We start from the raw sequence: 12,601 nt of genomic DNA on the forward strand, positions 1-12,601 counted from the left end.
TAAACAAGCCAGGCGTGGTGGCGCATGCCTGTGAGCCCAGCATTTGGGAGGCAGAGGCAGGCAGATTTTTGAGTTCGAGGCCAGCCTGGTCTACAGAGTGAGTTCCAGGACAGCCAGAAAAACCCTGTCTCGAAAAACCAAAAAAAAAAAAAAAAAGAGAGAGAGAGAGAGAGATAAAGAAACAAAGACATGAACAACTAATTCTGTTATGATAAACACTTATAAACATCGAATGGATTCAATAGGTTGACACTCATATACTAATTTGTTTACATAAATGTAGCAATAATAGTTAGAAAGAGAAAGGTCATCAGTTTCAGAGGGAAGGGAGGTGATGTGGGAGTTGGAGGGAGGAAAAAAGAAATGATGTAAGTACAGTATGCACATGTTAAATTAAAATGGATAAATAAAATATATGTTACCCAAATATAGTAGAATAAGTACTAATAATTAATGGGTAATAAATACTAATCCTGGATAAATTAAGACCTTTGGAGATAATAAACAGCCTGCCAAAGGAAGATCATTTTAAATAGAAAAACATAATTAGAGACGGGCATTTAGCCAGCCCTGGAAGCCTCCAGAAGACTTTCTAGAAGAAGCAAGGTCTGGGTTTTAAAAACTGAGTTCCAATCGCTTCTCGGCCTTTTGGCTAAGATCAAGTGTAAAAACTGAGTTCCAGTGAGTCAGGTGGATAGAAAGAACAAACACGGTGGCAGGAGTAACAAGGAATCCGGGAGGTTCGTGGGCAGGGGGAACAGGTCAGGGAATGGAAAAACTTCCATCCTGAATAAATTCCATGCAGTGTAAATTGATACAGACCACCTCATGTGGTTGGCAGTGCATGAACTTTACCCTTGATTGCAGTACAGTCAGATTTATTATAGGTCGTGACTAGACAGAAGGAAGTTTTATGGGGGTGGGGCAGGACTTGAGGCATTGCAAGTAGTCAAAACAAGAACTGAGAAATAAAACAAGGCCATCGTTGGTGATAGAAAAGAAAAAGAATGCTAGAATATTTGGGGAAACAAAATTAGCAGCAGTTGACTGTGGGGAAATATGGCAATAGGAACTATAAAATGATAACTCCCGGGATCTGGGCTTCTTGAGTCCTCGAGTTTGGGATATGAGTAGAGAAGCCAGCCTGCTGCCAGGGAAGATGGTGAACTTGGTCTGGGACATAGCAATTCTGAAGGGTCTAAGAAACATCTATGTACTTTTATCGGTCACATTAGCAGAGTGTTGGATTATGAATCTGATGAGATCAGGCTATAGACAAAGCTACAGGAATCATCAACCTAGAAACAACACTTAATCTACAGCTATACATTCTTGTAAAGAAACAGAAAATGGAAGTAAGTTTGCATATCACAAATGAGCAGTGAGCGGGTAACATTAGCAGAGCAGCCTGCAGAGTGAGAGAGAAACTTTCCAGCTATTCATCCGACAAGGGATTAACATACAGAATAAAGCCAAGAGCTCAAAAAAAGCTAACACCAAAAGAACGAGGACCTTGCCAAGCCTGCTGGCACATGCCTGTAGCCCCAGCACTTAGGAGACAGAAATAGGAGGCTGTAGTGAGTTCAAAGTCTCGTAGTGAGTTCCAGACTTGGTGGACTACATAACAATATCCTGTCTCAAAGCAGACAACATTAGAGCTACCTTGTCTAGGCTCAGTGAGGGAAGATGTGTCTAGTCCTAATGCAACCAGCTATTCTAAGGCAGGGGGGTATCCATGGGAGTCCCCGCCTTCTCTGAGGAGAAATGGGAGAGGGTGGGAGGAGGGAGGAGAAGCTGCAATCCAGATAAATAAATAAATTTTTAAAAAGCAGACAAAAATAATAATGCTATACAGTCAATAAATGGACAAATGAACCTGACTGATTAGGGTCTCAGAGACGTGTGTATTAACAGCCTGGGAATTTGGCTTGATGACTTTAGAGAGATTGTTCCATTATCACTGCCTTTCTATTAAATTCAAGGTAGTATGAGAGAGAGAGAGAGAGAGAGAGAGAGAGAGAGAGAGAGAGAGAGAGAGAGAGAGAGAGAGAACAAGATACCAAGATCAAACTATCAAATTAGGCAGGAACTGAGCCCTCCTTGTTCATAGAAATTTTGTTCCAAATGATAATAAGCAGGTTCAGATTCATTGGTCTGGTCTTACTCCCTCCAAGTGTGTTGTTCTTGAAAGGATACAGCAATGCTGGTAGTAGCTGCCAAGTTTTAAAGGGCAGGGCACTCTAGACCTACTTCAATGGGTCACACTACTGAGAGCAGGGATGGGCCTTGATGGACTTTACAACCATGGCCACGTACGCACATCATCCAGTGAGCAGCAATTATCTCCACCACACCTGCACTCTATCACTAAGCAGCTCCCAGAGCAGGGCCAGGTAATGACCAGCAGGGCTGGGTGTATCTCAGCTTGAACTTGGACAGAAAACACTGAGTTCCTACAAAGATGGATAGACTCAAAGTAAAAGTAATAATTAAAATAATTAATTAAACTAATCAATTATTCGCCAAACAAACCAAACAGACACTCCGTGCCCATTACAAAAATACGCTCAGCCTCCACACTCTTGGCATGTGATGACATGAAACTGTATTTGTTCCCTTTCATGAGTTCAGCTGCTGGAAAGCACCAGACAGCAGTTTTACTTAAACAAGTATACCCCTCTGAGCACAGAAATCCAGGTCTCTCCCTGTTGATACTGGGACCAGGTTTAAAATCACCAGATGAAAGAGGAAAGGCCCATTAATTAAAACACTTACTCCAGTTCATTCTTTGTTATTTTCAGCTAACACTTCCAAGATTCCCCCAAAGATGGCGTTTGATGGCTAGCTACTCTTCATTGATTAGTAGATCCAATTTAGAATCACCTAGGTATTCAAGGTGTGCTTCTTTGAGGGCACTCCATCAGGTTAACTGACAGGAGGGAACACTGTCATCCTGAATGTGCAGGGCGTCACCCATGGCCAGAGCTCCAGGAGATGGGTAAGGATACCCGGAGAGCACTGACGTTTTTCTCTGCTTCCCGCCTCACCACGCCTTAACCTGCTCTGCTCTGCCGTTCCCTGCCTGCATAACAGACTGAAGCACCTTTGCAAAATAACACCCCCTCCCCTAAGCTGGCCATGACAGACATTCTGTTTCAGCAACAAGAAAGCTAGTGCAGTAGGAGTTTCCACCCCAGTTTTAAGAATGCCGAGAAGCAGAAATCTAGAGAACTTGACCAAAGGTTTTGACGGCAGAAGTGGCAAAACCAAGATTGAGTACAGGCCTGGCATTCTACACAGCATGCTCCCTGGGAACCCAGCTGCCTTCAGGAAATAGGATGCACCTATTCTGACTCAGTGCTTCACTTGAATCTATTTTATCTCAGGCTTCCCCCACCATGAGTGTATATTCTTTCCCAGAGATTCTCGGGCATCTAGGACCACAAAGTCTGCCTGATTTGACATTTCAGTATACTCTTTTGTCAAGTTCCAAACTTCAAGGTTTACTACCTAGTGGGTCCATGGGAGATGACGACTCATGGTCTTTCTTGCTAAATGAGGTAAAAGAGCAAGGATGACGAAAATAGGTAATCTTATTCCTGCACTGATCTGCCATATCGGTGAACAGCTGCTAATGTCTGCCTGGCTTTAATGGCAAGGGCCCTTCCTGGAACTCCACCCATATTAACTGACTAATGTTTGCTTGTTTTTCAAGGAAGTTTTTTGAGTCATTTCCCTTTGAGTGACAGGTATTCTCTCCCATGATTTTCACACTCTCTAGACTCTAAAAAAGCTTTTATTACATATGTCATGCTGACATGACTAATCACACCATCACCACAGCTAGAACAGGTTGAAAGCAAGGTCCTCCCTTGAAGAGTCACAGAATCTACTTTCAAGAACAGAAGGCTAGACCTGTAAACATGAGGGTCTGAGTTCATAGCCCTAAAACACACAGAAATTCACACATGATAGCATGCATCTGTAATCCAGGGGCTCTTACTGTGACGTGGGAGGTGAGGGCTGGAGAGTCCCCAGAAACCAGAGGGCCAGCTAGCCTGGTGCGCACTTAAGGAGACAAGAAACCTTCTCTCAAACAAGGTCAAAGGAGAAACTGAAACCCAAGGTTGTCTTACACACATACACACACACAAGCACACAGGCATGCACACCCATGCACAAAGAGAGGAGAAAGGAGAGAGACAGAGAGAGGAGGAAGAGAGGTATAATGATGATAATAATAATAATAATAGTAATAGTAATAATAAAAACATAGAGCTAGACAAAGCACCAAAACAATTCATTGTGGAGAAGAATCTTTTCAACAGATGGCTGATGCCATTACCATGAAAGAATGAAATTGGAACTCTAGTTTATTAACACATACAAAAGGTAATCCAAAATGTATCATGTGATATAGGTGCTGAAATATAAAGCTCTTAGAAGAAAGCATAGGAGTAAATTTTTCGTGACCTCTGGTTAAATGGTGGGTTTTGAAGGATATGACACCAAAAGTAAAACCAAAAAATTAAGAGAGAGAAAGAGAGAGAGAGAGAGAGAGAGAGAGAGAGAGAGAGAGAGAGATTCATGTTCATGTATGGTATCTCAAACCTTTACACCTTTACTCCCAGAACTCCTGAAGCAGAAGCAAGCATATATCTGTGAGTTCAAGTCCAGCCTGGACAGCATAGCGATTTCTAGGTCAGCAAAGGCTACATAGTGAAACCCTGTCTCAAAAAAAAAAAAAAAAAAAAAAAAAAGATGAAAATGTCTACATTATCAAGGATACCATTAAGAAAGTAAAAGCACAGCCTGGCAGTGGTGGCACACACCTTTGATCCCTGCACTCTGAAGCAGAGGCAGGCAGATTTCTGAGTTCAAGGCCAACCTGATCTAAAGACAGCCAGGGCCATACAGAGAAACCCTGTCTGAAAAAAAAAGAAAAAGAAATGGGAAGGAAGGAAGGAAGGAAGGAAGGAAGGAAGGAAGGAAGGAAGGAAGGAAGGAAGGAAGGAAGGAAGGAAGGAAGGAAGGAAGGAAGGGAGGGAGGAAGAAAGGAAGAGAAAATATAACTTACATAGTGAAGAAAATATCTATCAAGTCATTCTCACTTGTACGTATCCAAAACATTAAAATTCAACAATAAATGATAACCCAATCACAAGTGGACAATGCAGCTGAAAGAAGTCTCCACAGAAGACATAAACACACGAGAAGCACATAAAACACACAGATTCCCAGCATGAGCAGCCGCTAGGAAAACAAAGCAAAAGCGAGATACAGCTTCATCCAAGTTTAGGATCTAAACCATGAAGACAAATTGTACTCACTAGCAAGGATGTGGAGATGCTGGGGACCTCGGGCATTGCTAGCGGGATTGCAAAATGGGGACACCACTTGGGAAAAGCCTGACAGTTCCCCAAAGTGTTAAGGGTGGGACTGAGGATTTAGTGGAGTGGTAGCACCTCAAAGCCTCAGGCACCCTAACACCAGGAAAGGAAATGAATAAAAATAATTAAAGGGTTATCATTTCAAGTTGCAGGGGTGCTACTGCGTAATTCAAGGAATTAGGGAAAACAGGCATTGTCAGAGGAAGGAAATCTGGGACCAAACAAGATAAACCATTCATATATTAGAGGAGGATATTCAGGAAAGTATCAGAGGAAAGAATTATTATTATTATTATTATTATTATTATTATTATTTTCAAGGCAGGGTTTCTCTGTGTAACCCTAGCTATCCTGGAAATTGCTCTGTAGACCAGGATGGACTCAGAGATGCCTCATGAGAGCTGGAATTTAAGGTGTGTCACCACGCCCAGTTAGTAAAGAATTAAAAAAAAAAAACTAATTCTATTAATTTGAGAATTCCATATAACACACTTTAATCATATTCTTTCTCCTCCCCCCAACTCCAACTCCTCCCAGACCTCTCTACCCACCCAACTTCCATGTAAAGATGGTTTCTGATAGGGTTGCCAAGATGTCCTTTAAAGTTAATCCCAATTGATTGACATAGTAACTTTAGAGTTCATGTCAGAAATTTTGATTAGCAGGGATTAACAGACAAGTTCTTTCCCTACATGTGACAGCCTCTTCCATTTCACAATAAACTTCTGTGCTCAGTTTTTGAATGGACCACATTTTTAGGTACTGTTTCAGTCTTTTTTTTTTCTTTAAGCAGAGGACTAGAGCTACTGGTTTTGCATGCTTCCTTGTGAATAGGTGTCTCCCAAAGTCTATTCTTGACTTGGTGTCAGTTGTATACAGCCCCAACCTTGGGAGGCACAGAGGCTGCAAAGGCAGATGAAATTTTAAAAGAGAAGTATGTTAATTTGTTGAATCATAAGTGTTGGGTTCCTTGAATTATTCTAATGTGGGAGGGAATAAAAGTCAAAGAACATTTGTTTGTTTGTTTGTTTGTTTGTTTGTTTTGCTTTTTGTTTTGTTTTGTTTTGTTTTTTGTTTGTTTGTTGGGGGGTTGGTTTTCAAGACAGGGTTTCTCTATGTAGCCCTGGCTGTCGTGGAACTCACTCTGTAGACCAGGCTAGCCCCAAACTCAGAAATCCACCTGCCTCTGCCTCCCAAGTACTGGGATTAAAAGTATGCACCACCACTACTAGGCCAAAGAAAGATTTTTAAGGTATTCACAATGTGAACCAAAGGAGTCCTCCTCCTCCTCCTCCTCCTCCTCCTCCTCCTCCTCCTCCTCCTCTTCCTCCTCTTCTTCCTCCTCCTCCTTCTCTCTCTCTCTCTCTCTCTCTCTCTCTCCCTCCCTCTCCCTCTCCCTCTCCCTCTCCCTCTCCCTCTCCCTCTCCCTCTCCCTCTCCCTCTCCCTCTCCCTCTCCCTCTCTCCCTCTCTCCTTCTACCATTCATCCATGGAGTTTAGGATTGTAGATTGCTGAAGGGGTTAAAAAAGAGAACAGGGGGCCGGAGAGATGACTCAGCAGTTAAGAGCACTGACTACTCTTCCAGAGGTCCTGAATTCAAATCCCAGCAACCACAGGGTGGCTCACAACCATCTGTAACGAGATCTGACTCTCTCTTCTGGAGTGTCTGATACAGCTACAGTGTACTCACATGTAATAAATAAATAAATCTTTTTTTAGAGAGAGAGAGAGAGAGAGAGAGAGAGAGAGAGAGAGAGAACAGGACAATCAGGCCAAGCCCACCCCTCCAGCTGTGCTGTCCTTCCAACACTCTCCCTAGATAAAGAAGCAGAGCCGGCTGTCTGAACCATGAAGCAGGCTCCCCCGCTGCCCCTTGGACGAGCTCATCCCCTCCTGCTCCTCCCATGTGGCTCCTGACTACACAAAGACAGCACATGCACTGAGACAAGGATGTTGAGGGTGTCCCTCTGTGAAAGCATGTGCTCATGTTGGGTTTCCTTTTGGTGGAGTTTGCTCTCTGTTGGAAAAGTTCTGCTGTGCACTGGCCAGTCTCCCTGTGTATATCATCAAGCGTGCTGCTAGAGTATTTATTTAGTACTTATTTAAAGAAAAAATAGCATACATGATATTGAGAAAAAAAACAAAATTTACTAATCAAAAGATTCTTTTTTAAATGAAGCATCCATTCCCCCTTATTTTAGAGGATGACAGAACAGTGGAAGAGGGAACCCTCAGAGCCTTAGCCTATTGGTTATCCAAATTATTCGAGATCTTCTCTTTCTAGTTAAGTTTAGTTAACCGTTGTCTGGTTTCTTTTTTACTAAATTTGACTCATCCTATAAATTCCACCGTCTGTTCCACAATGTAACTCATCTAGTAAAATCATCTATTCTTCTAGAATGGAAGATAGTCTCCCCCTCCGTCTCTACCCACAGTCAGATCACGGTGGCGCTCAGCCTTCTAAGTAATATATGTGCTTCAGGCCTGCTGTCACAGGCGTGAACTTTAGACCAAGGAAACGGCAAGGGCGGGACTTGACATCTGGTACTGAGTACACAGACGCAGATAAGGACTCCACCTAAACAGAATCTGTTGGGGAGTGTGGGGGAATTCTGGAAGGCCAGGGGAAAGGAGATGCCGGTCAGTCTACAAGGCTCTGGTACTCACTGGAAGGCTGGTTTGTCTGCACCTTTAAAACCAATAAAACGGAGTGCAATGGGTTTGATAATACCAAGAATCTGAGTTAACCATTAAGCAAAAGAATGAAAGGAGGCTTTGCAGGTTTGTCAGAATGAAGATTAGGGCAGGTAATTTCTTTCTGCAAAACAGAGGGGGAAGGGATAATGTATAAAACTAGACAAATCTCCTAAAACCGGCCACTTCATGGACCTGAAGACGAACTAAATGTAAGCAATAAAGTGAGAAGCACTTATTCTGGGAAAGCTTCTATCTCTGGGTAAGAACATTTTGCCCCCCAGATGCTTCTATCACTCGTTGCTCAGTTGATGATTTTTAAGTAAGATCAGCTAATTGTGAAAATATTGGTACATAAAACTAAATACCAAGTGTGAAAAATTCTTGGCTTTGCTGTCCATGAGAAATGAACATGTAATGAATACCCAGGGATGAGAAATTTTTTTTAAAAGGCCAGCTTCGCTGGCCTCTCAACACAGCCCAGCCTGTGGTGAGCCCAAGACTAGCCAGGAATTTAGCAAGGGGAGCTTTGCAGTAACGTTATATAAAAGGACTGATAAACTCTGTCTGCATATCTCCTGTAAACACTTTAGGGAGACCTGGGAAACCCCAGCAACAAGTGAAGGTTAAGGACGACGTGAAAATGGTCTTGTGCAACCCACAAACAGACGGCTTGACACAGGCCGGCTGCCATGAGGAACTGAAGGATTGAAGCAAGCCTCCCCTCACATTAGAGATCACTGGCTGATGATCTCTAATAACTCGTTATGAAAATAAGGATGCAATGTTTATGAAATCAAACTAATAAATAAAACATCAAGAATTATAGCTAAAGGGGCTGGAGAGATGGCTCAGTGGTTAAGAGCCCTGACTGTTCTTTCAAAGGTCATGAGTTCAAATCCCAGCAACCACATGGTGGCTCACAACCATCTATAATGAGATCTGATGCCCTCTTCTGGTATGTCTGAAGACAGCTAGAGTTTACTTACATATAATGATAAAGAAATAGTCTTTTTTAAAAAAAGAATTAATAGCTAAATAAAGACAGAATCTGTACATCATGCAGGTCTCCATAATCCAGGCAAGGCACTAGAGTCCAGGGCTGCTACAATTAAAATAGACAAGACACAGAAACAGTAAATTATAAATTGCTACAAAAACCAAAGACACAAGAAGTAGGGGGAAAAAACTCTAAATGGCTTGAATGCTGTATTTAATAGACAAAGACTTCAATGACGTTATTTTAAATCTGTTCAGAGAACTAAAAGTCTTGAATTAAAAGAGAAGGATTAAAAGAAAATACAATGAACATAACTCAACATATAAGATGCCTAAAGAGAAATGCAAACTACAAAGAGTGGGAATCCTAACACTGAAAAGCACAATCACCAAAGTTAAGAATTCATTAGCAAGCTGGAGAGATGGCTCAGCGGTTAAGCCCACTGACTGCTCTTCCAGAGGTCCTGAGTCCAGTCCCCAGCAACCACATGGTAGCTCACAACCATCTCTTATGGGATCTGATGCCCTCTTCTGACAGCTACAGTGTATATAAAATACATAAAATAAACAAATAAGTCTTTAAAAAAAAAAAAAGAACTCCTTAGAGCAGGGCCTTCCAGCAATGTACACCTGTGATGCTAGAACTTAGCAAGCTGAGACAGGAGGTTGGTAAGTTCAAAACGAGTCTGGCCTATAAAGTGAGAACTGTCTCAAAGGTACAGGGAGAAGGAAGAGAAATGGAGAGACAAAAGAGGGGGAGGGGCAAGAAGGAAGGGAACAAAGAATCAAGAAACTTGAAAAAAAATTAGTTTGAAGAGCAGGGGCGAAAAGGAATGGAGACAAATAGCAGAGCCAGCAAATCACGGGAAAAAATTAAATGTCTCCATGTACATGCAACACGAGCCCAAAAGAAGAAAGGGAGGAATGAGGAAATGCTGGGTAAAAAACCTTCCAAATCTGATTTAAAAAAATAAATAAATAAATAACTTTACTTTATAGACCCAGGCTCAGCCAGCCTACAGCCTAGCCAAAATTGTGAATTTCGGGTTTGCATAGAGAACCTCTCTCAAAAAGCCAGGAGAGGATACCATAAATTTAAGATTAAAAATATGACAGTGTGGGGTAAAGCCTGAGCCTGAGTCCTCATGGTTAAGGGAAGATGAATTTTTGAGCTAGTAAAGGTCACTGGCCGGGCAGTGGTGGCACATGCTTTTAATCCCAGCACTTGGGAGGCAGGCGGATTTCTGAGTTCGAGGCCAGCCTAGTCTACAGAGTAAGTTCCAGGACAGCCAGGGCCACACAGAGAAACCCTGTCTCAAAATCCCCACCCCCCAAAAAAGGTCACCTCTAAGGCTATCTTCCTTTTTTTGCAAGATGCCCCATGCCCTAGCCCCAGAGAGAGACAGAGACAGCAAGAGAGAGACCCAACATTGACCTCTGGGCTATGTATACCCATGTGCATATATCAGGCACAGAAAGGAAAGAGGGGGAGTGGAGAGGAAGAGATGGGACTGAAAGAGAATATGAATAAATGAATGAATGAATGAATGAATGAATAAATGAATGCATGAATGAATATCTGAGGGAGCTAGACTGACTGGCGAAGGCATACAACGTCCAAAGATAGGCAATGAAGCCTAGAGCGGATGACTGCTTCTTCGAATGCAGATAAGCAAGAGAAAGAAAACTTAACATGAACAAAGAAACACACGCCAAGCAACAGAATAACACTTACACCAAAGCCATGGCGAAGAAATGGAGAGCCATGAATTCCCAGAGCACACATCCAAATAACTGCTTTAAGGAAGCAAAGTAAGCTACAAGAGAACAAACTGATAATTGGAAGTAAATATAAGGTCAAACCAAGAAGTCGAGAAACAAGAAATGAGATGGGAAGAGGCCCCGTGCCCGAGTCATCAGCCCCACCCACCACTGCATGCAGCAGGCCTAGCAGTCAGGTAGCAGGCCGTCCATGTGATAGCATAAGTCAGGCCTGGGTCATAACTCCAGCAGCAGCAGTAGTTAAATGATCAGCTTTGTTAGAGGTCAATTAAACCAAAAAACTCAAGAAAGGCCTACATCAGATATGTGATCAGTCCAGGTGGAGGTACATACACCCCTGTCAGGACCATGACAGTCAAAGAGAAGACGCTGCTATAGAAAGAAAACGTTGGAGCAGGATTTTGCTGCAGCGTCGAACTCCATTGCTGGTTCTGATTAACGTAAGCAGTCAAGAGCCGTTTATTCATTACATATCGTGAACGTGAGCCGTGAGTCTGTGTGACTGTGTCAAGAATCTCCGCCCTCCCCTCCCCCACACCCTCCATCAACTCCCTAGGGAAAAATAACAACATTTTTCTGCATATGTATTAGCTAACATCCATAATTTTGATAAATGGAATAATGGCACATCGTGTCTGCTCCAGTTAAGAACCGTCTACAGGGTGAGTACGGACTCGGCCATCGGTGTGAAGTCCACACCAGACCATCTGCAGTTTTGTGAATGTGCCGTTCTGCCTGCGCTTGCTCATTACTAGATTAACCAGCAGCTTCTATGATGCTGTAAATCGCATCTTTTGTCCATTGCTTATGTTTTCCCTTATAAATTTGTGACAGCTGGGGTTGGAAAGATGGACCAGCAGTTAAGAGCACTGGCTGCTCTTCCAGAGGATGTGGGACTGACTGATTCCTAGCACCCATACAGCAGCTTAAAACTGTCTGTAACTCCATTTCCAGAGAACCAGGCTTTCTCTTAGAAATGAATGCAGGCAAAATATCAATACACAAGAAAATAAGTAAAATTAAATTTGAAAATAAAGTAAAAAAATAAATATGTAAAAGCTTTATAATTGACAATCACTGTATAGCTGCCAGTTTCCTGATTTATCTCCATCTCTTAGACATTTTTTAAAAGATTTGTTTATTTAGTATATGTAAGTATACTGTAGCTGTCTTCAGACACACCAGAAGAGGGCATTGGATCTCATTACAGATGGTTGTGAGCCACCATGTGGTTGCTGGGATTTGAGCTCAGGGCCCCTGGAAGATCAGTCAGTGCTCTTAACCACTGAGCCATCTCTCCAGCCCAGACTTTTCTTTTAATTACATTTGTGTTTCTTGTGGGTGTGTGTGCGCGCCATGGTGTGCCTCTGGAGATGAGTTGGACCTGTAAAAGTGGGTCCCACTTCTTCCACCGAGACTGGGACACCAGTGATCAGGCTCAGCAGCAGGCGCCCTTTACTAGCTGAACCATCTCACCAGCCCCGTTTGCATCTTTTAGACATAAAAAATGCCTACACAGAGCTGGCCCCATCCCTCATCTGCCGTGAGGTGGTGTGGGTACAGGATAGATGGCTTCCCCGCAACCCCTTACTAGTTGTAGAACTCGGTAGAGCAGGCTATACACCTGGACTGGCCAGCACAGTAGAGCTGGCCCTGGGGGTGCCAGTGCAGGTAAGCCAGCCCCGAGAGCGTGAGAGTGGGAGAGCTCATCCCGCCCCTTATTGGCTGTGGCACTT

This window comes from Apodemus sylvaticus, chromosome 7, assembly GCF_947179515.1.
Source record: "Apodemus sylvaticus chromosome 7, mApoSyl1.1, whole genome shotgun sequence".
Lineage (NCBI taxonomy): Eukaryota > Metazoa > Chordata > Mammalia > Rodentia > Muridae > Apodemus > Apodemus sylvaticus.